Genomic DNA, 9,616 nt, shown 5'->3' on the forward strand with positions numbered 1-9,616 from the left:
CTCGTGCATGCAGCCGGAGGTCGGTCTAATTCTGGTGCTGTTGGTGGTGGAAGCTGGGGCAACGGTGGTACTGGTGGAGATACCACAGCCACCGGAGGGGGAGCCGCCGGGGGTGGATTGTTAGGATATGGAGGTGGTAGCTTATCCAACGGCTCACATTTATCTTCTTTTTCATGTTCTTCTTGTTCTTCAAATTTCTTACCTGCTTTTAGTGTAAATATTGAGGCTGGAAAAGGACCAGAAGTCCTCCTGATCCATAATCCTGCATAATCACTTTCTTCCTGGCTAAAAAGTTCCTTTGAATTAACATGGATATTTAAGGCCTGGCAAATCCAGTCTTCAAAGGATCCAAAAACAGGCCAAAAGACATGTAGTCTTAAAGGCTCCTTTGGCCATTCTGTCACACAATACTGGACCATTTTTAATTTACTTTTTCCTTTTCTGGGGTCCCTATCATTCCAATTTCTAATCGTTATTCCTAATGGACTTTCTGGTGGTATGACTGGTAATTTGCTCCCTTTCTTCTGGTCTCTGGTCTTCGATTTTGTCTGACCCATCTAGGAATTTTACTCTGGCAATTCCCACAGCCCTTGGTTACCTTAGTAAGAGTGTCTTGCAGGGGGTCGAGGACCTATCACACACCCACAAATCCTATAGGAATCCCTTCGGTCCTTCACCGGCCAAGTCCCTCGCGGGAGATTGGAACCGTGGTTAGAAGACCTCCACAATCGCTTCGGAACTAAGTTCCATCTCAGTCACACTCTTACACACACAAGCAACCGAACCCCACCCAACCGAATGGTATATGCTTTAAACGCTTACGACTCCGTCGTCTTTGTTCGGATCTTCACACACAGAATTACGGGCAAAATACAGTGCTGCAGCTGGCAAGGGAGCTGAAAAAAAGAATCAGAAACTTTGCTTACCTTTATTCAGGTTCAAGATGCCATTAGTTCCGACCTGACTCAAAGAGCAGCCACCAAATGGTGGGGGTGCCTCTCCTAGATCAAACCAGAAATCAGGAACCAAAGCCCTCCCGGACGAGCCCCCACTTGTAATAAATGACTGGGTCCCAAATAGGATTGCAATTGAAATTTACAATTTATTAAATGAATAGAGGTAAGCAAGCAGCGCTGGGTGCGCCAGGAGTCTCTGCTCCACCAAGACGCACACAAGTTACATTAGGCGGCTGGTTTTTATGCTGCTAGGCTAATACATATTCATTACTACTTCTACAAAAGGCAGGGTTATTCTAATTAGTTCCCAGAATCCAAACCCTCCCACTGGTGCAGGCGTTATCAGTCTCCGGTGGTCCCTCTGGGGGCCGCTCGTACTGAAGGCTCGTAGTCTTCCTCCCAGGCTTTTCTCTTGTCCTTCTCCTTTGTCCATCTTGGCTGGATGGCAGACACTTGCATAGTGTCCCATGCAACAGTTGTAATAGTTAGCAGTTATTCTGAAACCCCTTTGTTCTCTTATCCCCTATTGACCCGAATTGCTGGACCATTCCTTTGCAAGATACAAGAACTATATATATTAACCACTCTGGTTTTCTCAGACTTGTGGTTATACAAGGGTATGTAAGACAGAAGGTCACATTTCATCATATCATGCGGCCCTAGCATTGTTCCATATTGACACGAATCAGATGAACTCATTTCACACTGTTAAGCTGTCTTATCACTGCAAGCATATCTCAATACCACCTTCCTTCCCTCTACAGGATGTAACTGCGCAAAAACAACATTTTTATTCCCACAACCTTGATCCCCTTACCCTGAAATCCTTATTCCCCTTAAACCTAACAACTCTAACCACAACCCTAACCCTTATTATCAACTGTTATAAATTAGACCACACAATTTTCTGGTCTATTGAAATTATTTTATTAATCAAGTAAGCAGGCACAAACAAAACAGCGCTGGGCGGCTGGGGTCTCCGCTCCGCAACAGCACGCAACTTCCCTTTCCAGGGTAGCTGTTTTATAGCAGTCGAATTCCAGCTTATCGGGACTTGTTGAACTGGCTGAGGCTGCGCAGTCTATTGTTGAGAGGGGGGTCGTTGTTCCTCTGCTTCGTGTTCAGGTGGGGGAAGTGAAGTGGCAAAAACGATGTTTTGTGGTAAGGAATTTCACAGAGTCTGGTTTCACTCAAGGATGTTTACCCAACACCCCCTCCTGCTATTTGCTTGCTTAATCCTCCCCCTTATGAAGGCCATTAAATTGTACAACCTTATCTCCTCAGTAGATTCTCCAAATTCCTCAAAGACAATGAACAAACCCCCACTAATTTATCACATCAACCCCCTAACGCTAATGACACTGACCTTAATCCAAACCCCAAACTGCCCCTAACCCCAGACAACCAACAACGAAACACACACACACAAAGATGGAAACTACAAAAAAGGCAAAACCCACGATACAGGCCCCAAATCACAAATACACTACCAAAACACTACAGAAAAGCCCCAGACGCAGGCCCCAAATGCTACAGCTAGGCCTCAAAAGCTCAAGATGCATCCCAAAGCAAAAATGCAGACCCCAAACGTTACAGAAAAGCCCCCAAACCCAGGCTGCAGATGTCTACATGCAGACCTCAAACTGCCAACAGAAGCAGGCACCAACCACACCCAGATGCAGACCCCGACTGCCCACAAGCAGCTCCTACCCCACCACCCCCTCCCAAGAACTGGACTCCACCCAGACACTGGCCCCAGACCCGGGCCCGGCCCCCCCCCCCCCCCCCCCCCTCCCGACACAGGTGTACAAGCAGCTCACAACCCGCCCCTTCAGAGACCGGTCCCACCCCCCCCCCCTCCCCAAGACACGGGATGCGGAGGTGTACAACCAACTCCCAACTCCCTCCCCCTCAAAGGGAGGCCCCAAAGACCCCCAAATGGAGGCTCCTAGAGTGAACAAGCACCTCCCAACTCCCCCAGGCACAGGCCCACCCCCCCCCCCAAACACAGGCCACAAAGGTGTATAAACAGCCCAGACCCCCCTCCAAGACCCAGGCCCCTATAGTGTACAAGCAGCTCCCAATCACCCACAGATGCAGGCTCCAACCCCTCTCAAAAGGGAGGCACCTAGAATGTATGAGCAGCTCCCGACCCCCCTAAACATAGGTCCAAAAGTGCACAAGCAGCTCCCAATCCCCCTCAAATACAGACCCCAAAAGTGTTCAAGTAGTTCCCCCCCCCAGAGACAGGACCCAAAGGTGTACAACCAGTTCCCAACACCCCTGAGACACAGCCCCCAACCGCCCCCCCAGACACAGGGCCCCAGATTCTACAAGCAGCTCCCAAACCCTGCAGGGTGGGCCCCCTACCCTATACAAGCAGCTCCCAACCCTCCCGCCCCCAAGGGAGGCCCCCAAGACCCCCCAAACACAGGCCCCTACAGTGCACAAGCAGCTCCCAGCCACCCCCAGATGCTGGCCCCAAAGTTGTACAAACAGCTCCCAGCCACCCCGCAGAAACAGATTCCTACATTGTACAAGCAGTTCCCAGCCCCCTTAACACAGGCCCTGACCCCCCACAGATGCAGGCCCCAAAGGTGTACAAGCAGCTCCCACCCCTCCCCCAGACGCAGGCCCCAAGCCGCCCCCCCAAACACAGGCCCCTACAACCAGCACCCAACCCCCTACCCCTGATGCCAGCCCCAAAGGTGTAGAAGCAGCTCCAAGCCTCCTCCCCCAACCCAGGCTCCAACAGTGTACAAGCAGCTCCCAACCAACCCTCCCCTTCCCTCCCCCCCGCCCTCCCCCTCCCCTACACAGGCTCCAAAGGAATACAAAGAGCTCCCACCCCTCCCCCAGATGCAGGTCTCAACCCTCCCCCAGAAGCAGGCCCCAAAGGTGTAGAGTCAGCTCCCAACCCCCTCCATGCTGGCCCCAAGGGTCTACAAGCAGCTCCCCCCTTGCCCCCAGACACAGGCCCCAACCCCCTGACCCCCAGACACAGACCCCAAAAGCCTAATCACAGGCCCTGAACTCTAGAGGCAGGCTCCAAAACCCAGGACAAAGCCCCAGTGGTTCGAGACAGGGCCCAAATCCCAGACACAGGCCCCAAACGCTAAACATATGCCAAAAAAAGTATTAGTGCTGGTGCCAAATGTTACAGACAGGCCCAAAAGCCCGAGATGCTCAAGGCTGAGACGTAACTTGGCTTTCTGAATTACTGGAAAGCAGCTTTCATTCTCAGATAATTGTGTGCAGGCTAGATAGGATGGGGCTTCAGGCACCTCTTCAGCCTGAGGAAACACACTGCCATCAGGCACCGCTGTGCCAGACAAGCTTGTTCTGCTAGAACACCCTACTCAGATGCACTGTGGCATTCAAGTGAACTGCTTTCATGCAAATATAACGACTGATGTTACAACCCACCTTGCCTGTGGCACCTGATGAACAGAAGAGTAAGCCACCGCAGCGCTTCAAAACCATCCCTGCACGTGCCGCTCCTTGTCGCTCTCTGGCCTTATCTCATATCCTTATCCACTTCTGTGGAGAGCCTGCCACGGCACCTGCAAAGCAAGACGGACACCTTTCATAGTCACCTTGTGCTACTTGGTCGTTCTGCTCCAACCCAGCTCATGACCAGCCCCTCTTCTTACACAGCTCTTCAGAGTGCAGTTTGCTCCTTTGAGCCTGTGCGAGACACCTGTGAAAGAAAAAGAAACGCATAGGCCGATGCAGCATCCAAAGACACAGCACAACTAGGTAAGTTACTCTCATCTGCTCCCTTACCTCTGCCGCTTACCAGCCCCCGAGGCAGATGCTTCAATCTACCCTCTTCAAACAGCTACAACACCTCTAAAAGACAAAGAGGGGATGCTTAGAGGAACAGTGAGACCTACAACACAACAACTGCTACATCTGTTCCTCACTCACCTTGCCAGAGGCAGCTCTGCGTGTGACGTCCCAGGTTGTACACTGCGTTACCTAACCCTTACCGTAACCCTTACCCTAACCCTTCTCACCCTTACCATTACCCAAATCCTTACCTTTACTTTTTCCTTACCCTTACTCTTTCCTTTAACTATAACCTTACCCTTACCCTTAGCCTTACACTTCCCGTTACCCTAACACTTACCCTAACACTTTCCCTTACCCTTACACTTACCCTTACCAAAAGCTGTACAATAACACTTATATGTACACTTATGCTTACACTTACCCTAGCAATTACTCGTACAATTACCCTAACCCTAACCCTTAACCTTACCTTTACCCATACCCTTACCCTTACCATTACACTTACCCTAAACATTACCCTTACCCTTATCCATACCCTTACCTTTACCCTTACGTTACCCTTATGCTAAACATTACCCTTACCCTTAACCTAACCCTAAACCTTACCCTTATCCTAACACTTACCCTTACCCTAACCCTTACCCTTTCTGCTACACTTACCCTTAGTCTAAATCTAACCTTACACTTACTCTTAACCTTAACCTTACCCTTAAACTTAACCTAAAACTTACCCTTACGTTTCCCTCACCCTAACCCTAAAATTAACCCTAACCATTACCCTAACACTTACCCTTACCCTAACCCGTACCCTTTCTGCTACACTTACCCTTAGCCTAAATCTAAAACTTACACTTACTCTTAACCTTAACCTTACCCTTAACCTTAACCTAATACTTACCCTTCCGTTTCCCTCACCCTAACCCTAAAATTAACCCTAACCATTACCCTAACACTTACCCTTAACCTAACCCTAACCCTAACCCTTACTCTAACCCTTACCCTGACCCGTACCCTTACACTTACCCTTACCCTTACACTTACCCTAACCCTTCCTCTTACCCTTTCCCTTACTCTTACCATAACCTGTACCCTAACACTTTCTCATACCCTTACCCTTAACCTTATGCTAACCCTAACCCTTACCCTTACCATTACCATAACACATACCCTAATGCTTATCCTTACCCTTACACTTGCCCTTACCCTTGCAAACAGCTGCAACGAGCCATGTGTCCTCCAGTGTTCTGACTCCACCTCAGTTGCTACCTGCTCTACCACAGCTCTAAAGGGCTGTGGTATGGTCCTGCCTGGTGACAAAGAAGGCATCACGTAAGAAGCAGAGGTTCTGTCCTGGTCTCTTGCCACCGGATACTATTCTGTCCAAGTGAGAGTGTGGCTCATCTTCCCAAGGAGCACGGGACATCTCCTGACAGTTTTCTAGCCATCGCTCAGGGCTGGAGACCCACAGCAGGCCTTAGAGCGCCCCCCGGACCTTTCCAAACCAGCACGGTCGCCTCCATATCTTGCCGGGTGACAGCTTGAACCACGCGGTGCCACTCAGTGGCTGCTGCCTCGGTCCCATGCTCTGGCACACCGGCCCATCAGAAAAGTTGCCTTTCCAGCCCCTGGCCAGGTTAGGACAGCAACCTTCCTCTTCTTGGTCTGTGCTCTACCAGTGACCGAGAGTAGGAATGTCAGGGCACGTCTCTGCTGTCCTCCTTTGTCTGCCCTTTCATCAGGGAGCGTGATGGCGTTTCAAGGCATCACCAAGTGGTCGGGCAAGATGCCAATGGCCTTGACAACACTGCAAGGAAGGCTATGTTTCTGCAAGTACAAGGACGTGAGGTCGTGACCAGAGTCACTTACACACCGGAAGCCTTGTCCCCAGTATGCCGGATACCAGAGTGAGGATGACTCACACCGAAGTTCACCTGAGGTTTCTTACAATGCCTCAGCACGTTCTGGTGACTCACAGGTAAGCGCAAAGCTGTCTGCTGATGTCACCTTACAATTAAAGGGCACTGCATGTGCCTCTCTGTCCCTTAGCAAGAGAAAACAAGCCAGAGCCTCTGGGTCAGTGACCGGCTTTGGGTACAACTGAACTCCCCAGGGGAGCCTTCACACAGCCCCACATGCAACTGGACCCTCTGTGTTCGCTCTTTCTGAGCAACCCGAAACATACCCCTACCCAGCATGGGAGAGGAATTCAAAAGATGGCCTCAGAAAAGGCATTCAAAGCCCCTTTCGCCCATCCAAAAGTGCCCCCAAAGGAAGGCTTTGTTTACAACTGAACTCCCCAGGGGAGCCTTCTCGCAACCCCACATGCAACTGGACCCTCTGTGTTCGCTCTTTCGGAGAAACACGAAACATAGCCCTACCCGGCATGGGAGAGGAATTCAAAAGCGGATCCAAAAAACGGGTTTAAAGCCCCTTTTACCCATCCAAAAGTGCCCCCAAAGGAAGGCTTTGGGTACAACTGAACTCATAGGGGAGCCTTCTCGCAACCCCACATGCAACTAGACCCTCTGTCTTCACTATTTCGGAGCAACCCAAAACATAGTCCTACCAGGCATGGGAGAGGAATTCAAAAGAGGGCCCCAGAAAAGGATTTCTTGAAGCCCCTTGCACCCATCCAAAAGTGCCCCCAAAGGAAGGCTTTGGGTACAACTGAACTCCCCAGGGGAGCCTTCTTGCAGCCCCACATGCAACTGGACCCTCTGTGTTCGCTATATCGGAGCAACCCGAAACATAGGCCTACATGGCATGGGAGAGGAATTCAAACTAGGGCCCCAGAAAACACGTTCAAAGCCCCTTTCGCCCATCCAAAAGTGCCCCCAAAAGAAGGCTTTGGGTACAACTGAACTCCCCAGGGGAGCCTTCTCGCAGCCCCACATGCAACTGGACCCTCTGTGTTCACTCTTTTGGAGCTACCCAAAATATAGGCCTACCCGGCATGGGAGAGGAATTCAAAAAAGGGCCCCAAAAAACGCATTCAAAGCCCCTTGCGCCCATCCAAAAGTGCCCCCAAAGGAAGGCTTTGGGTACAACTGAACTCCCCAGGGGAGCCTTCTCGCAGCCCCTCATGCAACTAGACCCTCTGTCTTCGCTGTTTCAGTGCAACCAAAAACATAGCTCTACCCGGCTTGGGAGAGGAATACAAAGGTGGGCCCTTAAATAGCGTTCAAAGCCCCTTTCGCCCATCCAAAAGAGCTCCCAAAGGAAGGCGTTGGGTACAACTGAACTCCCCAGGGGAGCCTTCTCGCAGCCCCACATGCAACTGAACCCTCTGTCTTCTCTCTTTCTGAGGAATTCGAAATATAGCCCGACCCGGCATGGGAGAGGAATTCAAGAGGGCCCCAGAAATCATGTTCAAAGCCCCTTTTGCCCATCCAAAAGTGCCCCCAAAGGAAGGCTTTGGGTACAACTGAACGCCCTAGGTGAGCCTTCTCGCAGCCCCACATGCAACTGGACCCTCTGTCTTCGCTCTTTCTGAGCAACCCGAAACATAGGCCTACGCGGCATAGGAGAGGAATTCCAAATATGGCCCGAGAAAAGGCGTTCCAATCCCCTTTTGCCCATCCAAAAGTGCCCCCAAAGGAAGGCTTTGGGTACAACTGAACTCCCCAGGGGAGCCTTCACACAGCCCCACATGCATCTAGACCCTCTGTCTTCCCTCTTTCTGAGGAATTTGTAATGTAGCACGACCCAGCATGGGAGAGGAATTCAAGAGGGCCCCAGAAATCATGTTCAAAGCTCCTTTCGCCCGTCCAAAAGTGCCCCCAAAGCAAGGCTTTGGGTACAACTGAACGCCCCAGGGGAGCCTTCACACAGCCCCACATTCAACTTGAACCTCTGTGCTCGCTCTTTTGGAGCAACCCGAAACATAGGCCTACGCAGCATGGGAGAGGAATTCAAAAAGGGCTCCAGAAATCATGTTCAAAGCCCCTTTCGCCCATCCAAAAGTGCCCCCAAAGCAAGGCTTCAGGTACAACTGAACTCCCCAGGGGAGCCTTCACGCAGCCCCACATGCAACTAGACCCTCTGTCTTCCCTCTTTCTGAGGAATTCGTAATGTAGCACGACCCAGCATGGGAGAGGAATTCAAGAGGGCCCCAGAAATCATGTTCAAAGCTCCTTTCGCCCGTCCAAAAGTGCCCCCAAAGCAAGGCTTTGGGTACAACTGAACTCCCCAGGGGAGCCTTCATGCAGCCCCTCATGCAACTGGACCCTCTGTGTTCGCTCTTTCTGAGCAACCCGAAACATAGCCCTACTCGGCATGGGAGAGGAATTCAAACTAGGGCCCCAGAAACGGCCTTCAAAGCCCCTTTTGCCCATCCAAAAGTGCCCCCAAAGGAAGGCTTTGGGTACAATTGAACTCCCCAGGGGAGCCTTCACGCAGCCCCACATGCAACTGGACCCTTTGTGTTCGCTCTTTCTGAGCAACACAAAATATAGGCCTACTCGGCATGGGAGAGGAATTCAAAAGAGGGCCCCAGAAAACGTGTTCAAAGCTCCTTTTGCCCATCCAAAAGTGCCCCCAAAGGAAGGCTTTGGGTACAACTGAACTCCCCAGGGAAGCCTTCTCGCAGCCCCACATGCAACTGGACCCTCTGTGCTTGCTCTTTCGGACCAATCCGAAACATAGCCCTTGCTGGCATGTGAGAGGAATTCAAACTAGGGCCCCAGAAAACACGTTCAAAGCCCCTTTCGTCCATCCAAAAGTGCCCCCAAAGGAAGGCTTTGGGTACAACTGAACGCCCCAGGGCAGCCTTCACACAGCCCCACATTCAACTTGAACCTCTGTGCTCGCTCTTTTGGAGCAACCCGAAACATAGGCCTACGCAGCATGGGAGAGGAATTCAAAAA

At 51.2% G+C, this 9,616-nt stretch overlaps 1 long non-coding RNA gene across 1 annotated transcript; it reads right to left on the reverse strand.

Moving 5' to 3' along the window:
* Positions 1-1,382: 1,382 nt before the first annotated feature.
* On the reverse strand, positions 1,383-5,056 carry LOC116497617. Its single transcript, XR_004254123.1, has 5 exons — positions 4,887-5,056; positions 4,743-4,808; positions 4,610-4,656; positions 4,383-4,519; positions 1,383-1,408 (listed from the first exon to the last, which is right to left on the reverse strand). It is a non-coding gene; the product is annotated as an uncharacterized LOC116497617 (long non-coding RNA).
* Between the last annotated feature and the right edge of the window lie 4,560 nt (positions 5,057-9,616).

This window comes from Aythya fuligula, chromosome 21 (assembly GCF_009819795.1).
Source record: "Aythya fuligula isolate bAytFul2 chromosome 21, bAytFul2.pri, whole genome shotgun sequence".
NCBI lineage: Eukaryota > Metazoa > Chordata > Aves > Anseriformes > Anatidae > Aythya > Aythya fuligula.